This window comes from Herpailurus yagouaroundi, unplaced genomic scaffold (genome assembly GCF_014898765.1).
Source record: "Herpailurus yagouaroundi ecotype Mexico unplaced genomic scaffold, PumYag 221, whole genome shotgun sequence".
In the NCBI taxonomy this organism is placed as follows: domain Eukaryota; kingdom Metazoa; phylum Chordata; class Mammalia; order Carnivora; family Felidae; genus Herpailurus; species Herpailurus yagouaroundi.
Genome location: NW_024412452.1, coordinates 16,180,627 through 16,190,855, shown reverse-complemented (window position 1 = coordinate 16,190,855; position 10,229 = coordinate 16,180,627). Strand labels below are relative to the sequence as shown.

Sequence of the window (10,229 nt, the reverse complement as noted above, 5' to 3'; positions counted from 1 at the left end):
TCCGTTTTATACAGGACACTGCTAACTCCTAAACTTCCTAGGTATGCCAGTTATACACGAACACAGCCTATGTAGCCCATCAGCCTTTGCTTGGCTCTAATAAATGTAAGCACATTTTTAGAAAGCATGTAATTCACCATTTGCTAGGGATTGAGGCTTGCCTCAATGGGCAGGGGAGCAAGGGTAAAAATTTTAGTTGCTATTGTCCTAAGAAATAAATAGATAAAAAGCCATTAACTAGTGGATAGTGATGGTCTTTTGTGGCCATCTCACAGGATTTCCTTTTTTTTAATGTTTATTTAATTTTGAGAGGGAGAGAGTGCAAGAGGGGGAGGGTCAGGGAGAGTGGGGGCAGAGGATCTAAAGTGAGCTCCATGCTGACAGCAGAAAGCGCTATGCAAAATCATGACCTGAGCCCAAGTCAAGGCTTAATCAACTGAGCCACCTAGGCACCCCTCACATAATTTTCCATTGATGACTGCTGTTCACTCTGACAGATTTTAAGAAACTTTGCTAGTATAATTTATTGGGTTCAATATTACAGATAATGTGAATAAACAGGGAATGTATATCTTCAAGCTTGTTAAATAGTGTCCATTTCAAATATTCTTCACTGGTTTTTTTCATATAAATAAATTCATATATTAGAAAGGTATCTTTTGTCAGACTATGTGGTCTGCCTTTTGATTTTGTAAGAATTGCTATTGTATCTGAGGAGCCTGCCTTCAAGGAGCTTTAAGTCTGGTTATTATGGTTAACAGTTCTGGATGACATTTAGCAACTTCCTGAAATGTTATGTGCAAATAGCTATGGAAATTATGAGCAGCCCAGGAGGTGATGATATTGTTGCAAAATAAGATAGCATCGAACCATATATCCAAATAGAAAGGATGGTAATACAGGGCATTCCTAGGCACCAGAATAAGCCATTTGTGTTTGTAACAGCGAACCCAAGAGATGAAAGGAGCCCAAGATTAGCATGACTGAAGGCAGATGCAGGGAGGAAGGTAAAGTTTACAATTATTTTTTTTTTTGGAGTTCAGAAAAGCCCTTAGAAACAAACCCATCACGGATCTTCTTCCCCAGAAACATTCTTCTCAGCAAAGGGGGAAAGATGAATGTTCAGAGTTTCTGGCCTACAGCCTAGAGCGTCATTCCTTGAATTTACACTCCCTTTTCTCCCTTTTGGCTGATCTTCAAACACAGCCAAAGAATGGAGGGGTTGAGGTCTTCCTTAAATATGGCCTCTCAAAAGCTGATTTTTATGTTTGTTTTTCCTATAGGACTTTGGATGTGAATGGAACACTCCAAAACTGTATTTCCAAATTCCAGACAATCTGTGCTTTCCACTGATTGTGATTTAGGACATACTGGACTTTTTTGTCTGGGTCCATTTGTTTTAAAGAATGGGGAATGTATTACTTACTTAGCCTTTTTGTAGACTATGAAGGGGAGGTTTTCCTTTTCCTTTGGTTTAAGAAATTCTTCAGGTTTAAGAAAATGGAGGGGTAAGAGAAAGTGGGGTACTGTTTAAAACCAGCTCTCAGTTGGCTTGAAGAGAGCAAAAATAGATTTAAAAAAAATTTTTTTTTACTCTTTCTTGATGAACTCCATGATTAGGTCTTTCCTCCAAGCAAATTATCCTCACTATATTCATTTTACAATAACCAAAAAAGGTAAAATCTCACGAAGGAGTCTCAGCCTTAACTTTTAATTTCCTGGTTTTTGTCAGCTTATGTCACAACATTAATTTTATTTCCACATAGGAGGGAGGGTTGCAGGTAGTTAATATTACTCTTCTGTACTCCTCTCAGAGGACAAATATCCCATCATTAACACTCAGCTGTTAAAGCACAGAACAAAAGAAAAGTGAGTCAGGGATGTAGAAAGAACTTTCCCTATTTGTCACTATACACACGAGGGTAGGGGTTGCTTTTCCACTGGAAATGTGCCATGGAGTTGGCTTATCATCAGGTGAACCTACCAGCTACACAAGGTCCCTGGCTTACAGTGATTCAGCTTAGGATTTTTCAATTTTATGATGGTACAAAATGATATGCATCCAGTAGAAACAGTATTTCCAATTTTGAATTTGGATCTTTCCCCAGGCCAGCGATATGCTCTGGAATCCTCTGTTCTGATGCTGGGCAGTGGGAGCTGCAGCGCCCAGTCAGTCACGTGACTGCAAAGGTCAACAACCACGTGACTTCAAAGGTCAACAACCGATATACTTACCACCATTTTGTACCGTACAACCATTCTGGTTTTCACTTTCAGTACAGTATCCAATAAATTACTTGCTCTGTTCGATGCTTTCCTATAAAACAGGCTTTGTGTTAGATGATTTTGCCCAGAGGTAGATTAATAGTAAGTGTTCTGAGCACATTTAAGATAGACTCGGTTAAGCTATGATGTTTGGTAGGTTAGGGGCATTTTCGACTTAGGATATTTACAACATATGATGGGTTTATCGGGATATAGTCCCATCACAAGAGGAAGAAGATCTGTAATTAGATAACATTTGAGGCAGTGCTGGGAATCTAAGTATGCAACCCTTTTTGAGACCCTGTTCCAGTTCTGGTGATACTTCTACAAGTGGGAATTTCTTGCTAATTCCTCACTTGCCCATCCTTTATTTTATATACCTAAAAATTGAGTTTGAGGGCACTTTACCAAGCTCTTCGAAGCATTTTCTTCCTCCCCTTTGTAAATTCCGAGAGGCTGGGCAAAGCCATGTGCTGGTATAGTTCAGGACCTTCAAACGTTTGTAAAATGCCTATAAATGAAAGAGAGGTGTCCTGGTATCAAGCTAAACCCTGTCTATAATCTGAGGCCTTCCAAGGAGACAAAGAAGCTCTGGCATCCCCTAATATAGTTGCAATACACATAAGATGGTGGCCCTTGAGGTAAACATAAAATAATTGTAGGTAGGGGCTTATGCAAAAAGGCTTTGTTCCTAAATACTAGAAAAGCAGTCACCCTGAAACAATGGGAAAAATTAGCATGCAGCCAGCCCAAGGCTTTTAGCTGCACGCAGGCACATGTACACCCATGTGCGTGGGCACGCGCGCGCGCGCGCGCACACACACACACACACACACACACACACACACACACTTACACATAAGCTCACAGTGATGAATGCTTGGTCCTTGCTGGGAGGTCAACACGAAGAATCTTTCTTGGGAAAGCAGCATGTCAGATTTCAGACACTTTCCCTACAAATGGGCTTTTGCTACTCGAAGAGGGGGCTTTCTGATCCAGATAATAAAGTCCGTTTACATGAAAAGATGCCGCTTTCAATGTCATGATTAATTTCGGAAATACCTGGCATCTGAATGAAGCTGAGACTTCAAGAAATGACTGATGATGAGAAAAGATAATTAGGCAAATGTCAAGAGCTTTGCTTGGTGACTGAGGGGCTGGCCGGTCTAGGTTATCGTGTACTCACTCCAAATGGAAATGAAAGGCTTTTGTGGGGAGTTGGGGATGTTCAACCTATGGTTACATATAAACTCTCTTTACCTCACATTTCTCTGGGTTTTACTCCATCGTGACCAGTGGGCAGCCGGCGCTTACCTTCAATGACTTCTTAGTGAATCCCAGACAAAGCTGTCCTTGTTTTTTATGAGGTGGAAAAATGTAAATTTATCTTGCCTTACATGTCATTTGTTCAAAAGTGACCTCTCTGTTCTGAGCCTATTCAAAAATCTCATTGACTTCTCCTCCCCTCCAAAAAGAGAAAAATGAAAAAGAAAAAAAGCCAAACACCACTTAATACTCTGCAGAAAGCACTTTGAAGACAAAGGCTGAAGTGGGTGGTAATGTAAATCTACCCCCTCACACATTGTTTCTGAACCCATTCTTCTCTTCTCTTCTTTCTTCTTTCTTTCTTTCTTTCTTTCTTTCTTTCTTTCTTTCTTTCTTAATGGTTGTTTTTCCATTGGTGAATTGGAGGATGTCAATGGCTCTGGAGATGAGTGACCTCCATGAGCTCGAGATCAAGTTGATGGAAAGCAGAGGCACCCCTAAGGGGCCAAAGGAGTATTTTTCCAAAGGAACTCCTTAGAACAAAGAGTGGTAAGAGACAGGAAGGTTCTTTTCTTACTTTTTCTGCCTGACGGTACATTGTAAGTCCTCTAAAAAGATATTCATCATAGACTGGATGTTTGTAGTTATACTGTGGTCCATGTGTGATTCGCAGCAATCCTAATTTCTTCACTTTACTCTTTCTTCTTCTGTCTGATTTGACATCTAAAGGAGGAAAGTGACTCCCTCCATGATACCATCCCCAAGCAATGGAACTCCTCCAAGAAGAGAGGAGATGGTCCAGAGAAAGATCCTAGCTAGCCATTTAGGCCTGGGCATACCAATTTAGGCTTACATCTGATATTGGTTAATGCTTGCTACAGGTTGAATCGTGTTTCCCCCTCTCCCCGCCCCCCCAACACACACAGAAGATAAGCCGAAGTCTTGACCCCTAGTACCTCAGAATGTGACTTCATTTGGAAATAGGATTGTTGCAGATGTAAATAATGAATACGAAGTCATACTGGAGTAGAGTGGGCTCTTAATTCATTATGCTCAGTGTCCTTCTAAGAAGATGATGTGAAGACAGAGGAAGAGAGGGGTGTGTGTTGCAGTTATAGTCCAAGGAATGCCAATGATAGATGGCTATCACTCAAAGCCAGGAAGAAGACTTCTTCCCCACAGAGTTCAGAGGGAGCAAGTCCCCACCGAAACTTCGCTTTAGGATTTGGGGCCTCCAGAGCTGTGAGACAATAGATTTCTGTTTTCAGACACTCCGTTTGTGACATTTTGCTCTAGCAGTCCTAGGAACCTAAAGCAGTGGTCCTATAATTTAATGTAGCAGGCCTGTAAAGAATTCTCTTTGTCCCTGACCTAAACTCTTATAGTCTTACCCCAATTTTATCATAGTGGGCAGACACAAATTTACTAAGAGACAGTATCACTTGTCACAAATAGTGAAGGGTGTATAGCTCCATATTTGCCAGAAACATAGAATCTGTCTCAAAGCCTTCGTGAACTGTAAACATACTCCCAGCTTATGTAAAACTGCTCAAGTGTCATGGCAGCCCGCCCTCCCAAATGAAATGCTGGGTCTTTACTGAAATACCATATGCAAAGTACATTAAGTACACCGTTAGATACTCATTAGCCTATAACATAAAACACCATTTAAAGCAAAACATGAAAGGAGAAACAAACCTAAGTGTCAACCTGCTTTATTTCTTTGGAGAAAATACATTAAAATATATTCATAGTAAATATGTGAGGTCTTTGACTAAATATGTTTCTAATAGTGGAATAAAGCTGGAAAGAATTGAAATTACCCATTGTGTAGAAATTTCTACTTAAAATGGGACAATTCCATCATTCAGTATAGTTTTAAAAAGCTGTTCACCCAAAATAGTAAAGTATGATTAGTACTGCATTAGAAAATAATATATATAACTTGGTATGAGCTAATTTCCTCCAAGTTTTCAACCTTGCTTTGGAAATTATATTGCTTACTGGCAGTTTGTAAAATGACAAAGTATTAACGATAAAAACAAAAAGGTTACTCTACTGTTTATAATTCATTTATATGACATAGCACAAACATATTTACTGAAGAATGCCATTTCTTTGGATTTGAGTGTTTGCTACTGTTCAAACCATCCATCCTGACAGCTAAACAATTTTAAAATATAAAGACGCTTTTTGCTGTGGGCGGGGGGTAGAAAATTGTGCAAACGGGAGAGGGTCCCACAATCCAAATACAGTATGGCTGTGTTGTTCTATTTGCTTTTAATCATCCATAATTCCTGAGATACTTAACATTTTATGTTTAAATATTAACTCAGTACAAAGCTTTCCCCCTGCTTATGCATAATTTCATCTAGAAATTAATATCTCCCACTTATAATGCATCAAAAACTAGAAACATTTTCCTTCCTTAATGGTGTAGGAATTAGTGTAATTTTAAAGCACTCAGGATATAATTATTTACATGTACTAGAAATATTAACTAGTAGAATTATCTGATCAAGGTACATGGAAAGTTAGGGAAAAGAAAAAACATTCCTTCAAGTTATAAATAGCTATGTTAAAAGTTACTTAAAAAGACATAATTAGATTATATGGACATTCCCAATTATAGAAAAATGTGTTCCTGGAATCCTTTGAAAATTAAATATGTTTCTGTATTCTCAAATAGTGTAAAAGTACTTTAAGAATATTTTCTTTATTTTCTGTTAAAGTTAGTATACATGTGTATATGGCTTTGGTATTATTAGAAGTGATAGAAGAAAAGAAATGAAGTGTTAATTTAATAAATATGTTGCCAGTTGTGCCCAAATTGAATGCAATGCATATATGTCAATTGGATGTATGTATACTTGTAATATTTTTATCACTATTATGAAGTGTGCTTAGTTTTATAAATTCATATGCTCATTGTGATGCGTGTGATGATTCACACGCTCAGCTTAAATGGAAGTTATCATTTTTCTTTTTTTGTTTATAAAGGCATGGTTTATATTTCTCTGTGATTGATTATACTCCTGAAAGGTTTTGTGATTAAGAATATAGTATATATTTTTTATTAAGTTATTTTACACACAAATGGCAGGGCCCAAGGGGTATTTGGGGTTTACAGGATTTTTCTAATATATGTGTTCCCTTCTGTATTAAAGCTGCTAATTAGTGCTTTTAAACAGCTCAACACTGAGTTGTTGGAAGCCACCATATCAGTGGCTAATATAAAACTGTTTATGTGGCAGGATATATAAAATAAGAAGGTGTTAAACCCAACACAAATTGAGTGGCAGGGGGTTCCCACCAGTGTTAATTTTATGTTTGTTTTGTCTCATTTAAAGTTAAGATGCCTGTGTTGTAATTGGGATGTGGAACATGCTGTACATACAGATGGACTGAAATGTGTCAATGTATGAGCTGCATTTGTCTGGCAAAGAAGTCAATGGGTAGTTTTATCAGGAAACAGCTATTCCTAAACACTAGTTTTTATTTTTAACAGAAGGACATATGGGTATTAAAAAATATATATGCTTAAAAGTTTTTTTTAATGTTTATTTATTTTTGAGAGAGAGACAGACAGACAGTGAGCAGGGGAGGGGCAGAGAGAGAGAGAGAGAGAGAGAGACAGAGAATTCAAAGCAGCTCCAGGCTCCGAGCTGTCAGCACAGAGCCCAACTCGGGGTTCAAATCCACGAACCGTGAGATCAAGACCTGAGCCAAAGTCGGACACCCAACCGACTGAGTCACCCAGGGGCCTCAAATATATATGGTTTTATATAGGATGGGTATACAAGATATGCTCAAAGTTCTGATTCCTGCTAAGCATGCTCAGTGAGATTTCTATAGTATTTTTACATACTTGTCTAACAAGGCAGTAATCCATTAACAGAATTTTGAATTTCTCAAGACAGTTTCACTACTAAAGATCAATGTCCATGTGTTTAAATGAATCCAAGAGTTCTGATAGCATAAGTCAGATTCTATCTCAGTATTATGAGTGAATCAAGCTACAAGGAATCATGAGAGGTCTCCTGTTTCAAGCCAGGACTCCCAGTTTCCACAGATATACCCGTTAGAAAACTTTCCATTACTAAGTCCTTCTGGGACAATTTACTATTCTCCCTCATCATTCCAATCAAAGTTTCAAAAGATGACTACTTTATTATTGTACTTCCTGGGCCAGACCATTTCATCTTAAGTGAAGTACAGAAAGACCACTGGACAAACCTGCAGGAAAGCATTTTTACTAAATATTATCTTCCTGCACCAAAGCACACTGGTTTCAAATATGCATTCTGCCTAGTTTTATTCCTCACCACAATGTCTTCTATTATTTTCTCTATGAGTGCTCAGTGTTAGAAAGGTTTTTGTGGATTTGATTTTCTTTAAATTTTGATGCCTTAAAAACAACTCTATTGTTGTTTTGAATAGGAATACTTGGAAATTCTATGATGCTCTATATGGAAAAGGATATGTTTCTTACAGAAATTCAACAAGATTTTGGGAATGTCATATGGCAACCATAAGCTGAATCTTAAAATTACATATATATACACACATATGTAAATATATATGATCAATTGTATACACACACACACACACACACACACATATATACATAACCAATTCCTCTGCCAACCTTTTAATATGAAACATTTCAAACATAAAGCAAAGGCAAAAGAAGTTTACAGTAGATACCTATACTCACCACCCAGATTCTACCATTATCACTTAGCAATGCTTGCTTACTATATACTTTCCCATCCATTCAACCATTATATATTTGTTGCATTTCAAAGTAAATTAGAGATGTTACTATATTTCCTTCTAGATATTTTGACATGCAAACCATTAACTAGAGTTCCATATTTCTTTAATCTCTGATGTAAAATGTATGTACAATGAAATGAACAATTAAATCTATAATTGCTAAAATCTGGCAAACATATACACCTATGTAACACAGTCCTCTATCAAGTTATAGAATAGTTTCATTATACCAGAAAGTTTCATAATGGCCATTCCCAGCCAATCTTGTCCCATACCCCACCGGCAAAAAAACAAACCTGATTTTTTTTTTTACTATAGATTTTTTTGCATGTTCTAGAATTTAGTATAAATAGAATTACACAGTATGTTCAACTCATGTTTAGCTTCTTTAACTCAGCATAATATCTTTAAGATTTATTCATATTGTTGAATGCATTTTTACTGATGAGTAGTATTTCATGTTATGAGCAAATCACAGCTTCTTTACCCATTCTTCTATAAATGGACACATGAGCAGTTCCAAGTTTTTGGCTGTCATAAATAAACTGTTATGAACATTATAGTCCTTTGTACAATATGATTTAATTCCTCTTGCATAAATATCTAGAATTGGAATTTATGTATGTAAGGTAGTCATATGTATAATTTTATGAGAAACTGTAGGAACTTTTTCCAAAGTAGCTATACCATATTACAGCCTTCTCAAGTACCCAGTGTGGGATATAAAGGAGAAAAAAGAAGACACAGGGAACACAATGCCATATCTGTCATTGGTCCCAAGTCCAGTTTGTTCATCCCCTAGGCAGTATGTCTTCTCTTCCCCTCTTTCAGTCTGATATTTGTTTTACATATAACATTCAAGATTTTAGCTATACTTAGGGAGGGATAGGGAAGAATAGGGTGAAATAGGGAAGAATAGGGAGAAATGTGTCTACCTCATTTGTCTGGAATCAGAAATGTATTGCTATTTTTATTTTATTCTATCTTGAACATGCTGTTAATGACTGGAGGCAGGAACTGCCAAGTGAGTCTCTGATGCTCTTGACTTACTATCGGTGGAGGTGAAATAGAGCTTGCCATAAGTTTGAAGACAGAAGATACAGCAGTCAGAGCTTATGATTAACAGGAATTGTCTAATCTCTGTCTCATGAGAAGATGCTTTGCATAAAAAGGACTCATATCACTATTGAGGGATGCTAGATGAAAAGAAGGGGACATATTGGTAGGTTGCAGCATGGGTAGCTCAGAACGATGACAGAGGAACAAATCGCATGCAAATCCATAAGTAGTATCTGGGGTTTTCAGAGCATAGGTGATTCAGAGTGGCATTTTCTGAAAGCAGGACAAGGGTTGGGCAGCTACAAAGTAAATGCCCTTAGTGGTTGAGATGTGATGTAGGAAAAGTGTATGAACACTGCCCATGTCCCCATCTCCACTGGCCTGCCCTTGTATTCAGTGGTCACATCTTAGTTGGAGAGGGACCTGAGGTCCACAGGGATAGGAACTGGTTAGATATAATCAGGGAAGGTGTAGTTCTTAGGGAGAAATCTGACATTGAGCACAAGTCAGCTTTGAGCAAAACAGTGAAGAGTGGGAAGAAACATGGAAGACAAGATAACAGAAGGAATTATATTTTTGTAATTAATAATGAGGGTATTTTCACAATGAGATGGCCAAAGGGAGGGTGATTTTTTTTTAGTTTATTAGAGAATAGTGAGAAGAGAAATAAAAGGAAGTAAAGACAAATAATGGAATTAAGGCTTTTAACAGCCACAGTGCAGGAAAAAAACATCAGTCTAAAAAATCTTTTTATAGTTTTTAGTTACTTCCCATCTATATGCTCGCAGATTACTTGTCATTTTATCTTCTTTTTTGTCTTTTTTTTAATATATGAAATTTATTGTCAAATTAGTTTCCAT

The 10,229-nt window shown here is 37.4% G+C and overlaps 2 long non-coding RNA genes across 4 annotated transcripts in view; both read right to left on the bottom strand.

Annotated features, from left to right (window-relative positions):
• Nucleotides 1–1,695: 1,695 nt before the first annotated feature.
• LOC121019154 (uncharacterized) lies at nucleotides 1,696–2,318 on the bottom strand. Its single transcript, XR_005785480.1, has 2 exons — nucleotides 2,236–2,318; nucleotides 1,696–1,843 (listed from the first exon to the last, which is right to left on the bottom strand). It is a non-coding gene; the product is annotated as an uncharacterized LOC121019154 (long non-coding RNA).
• Nucleotides 2,319–2,697: 379 nt separating this feature from the next.
• LOC121019088 (uncharacterized) overlaps nucleotides 2,698–10,229 on the bottom strand; it is a 525,799-nt gene continuing 518,267 nt past the window's right edge. For all 3 annotated transcript variants that reach the window (XR_005785440.1, XR_005785442.1, XR_005785443.1), the window contains one exon: nucleotides 2,698–2,776. This is a non-coding gene — a long non-coding RNA (uncharacterized LOC121019088). The remainder of the gene's footprint in view (nucleotides 2,777–10,229) is intronic.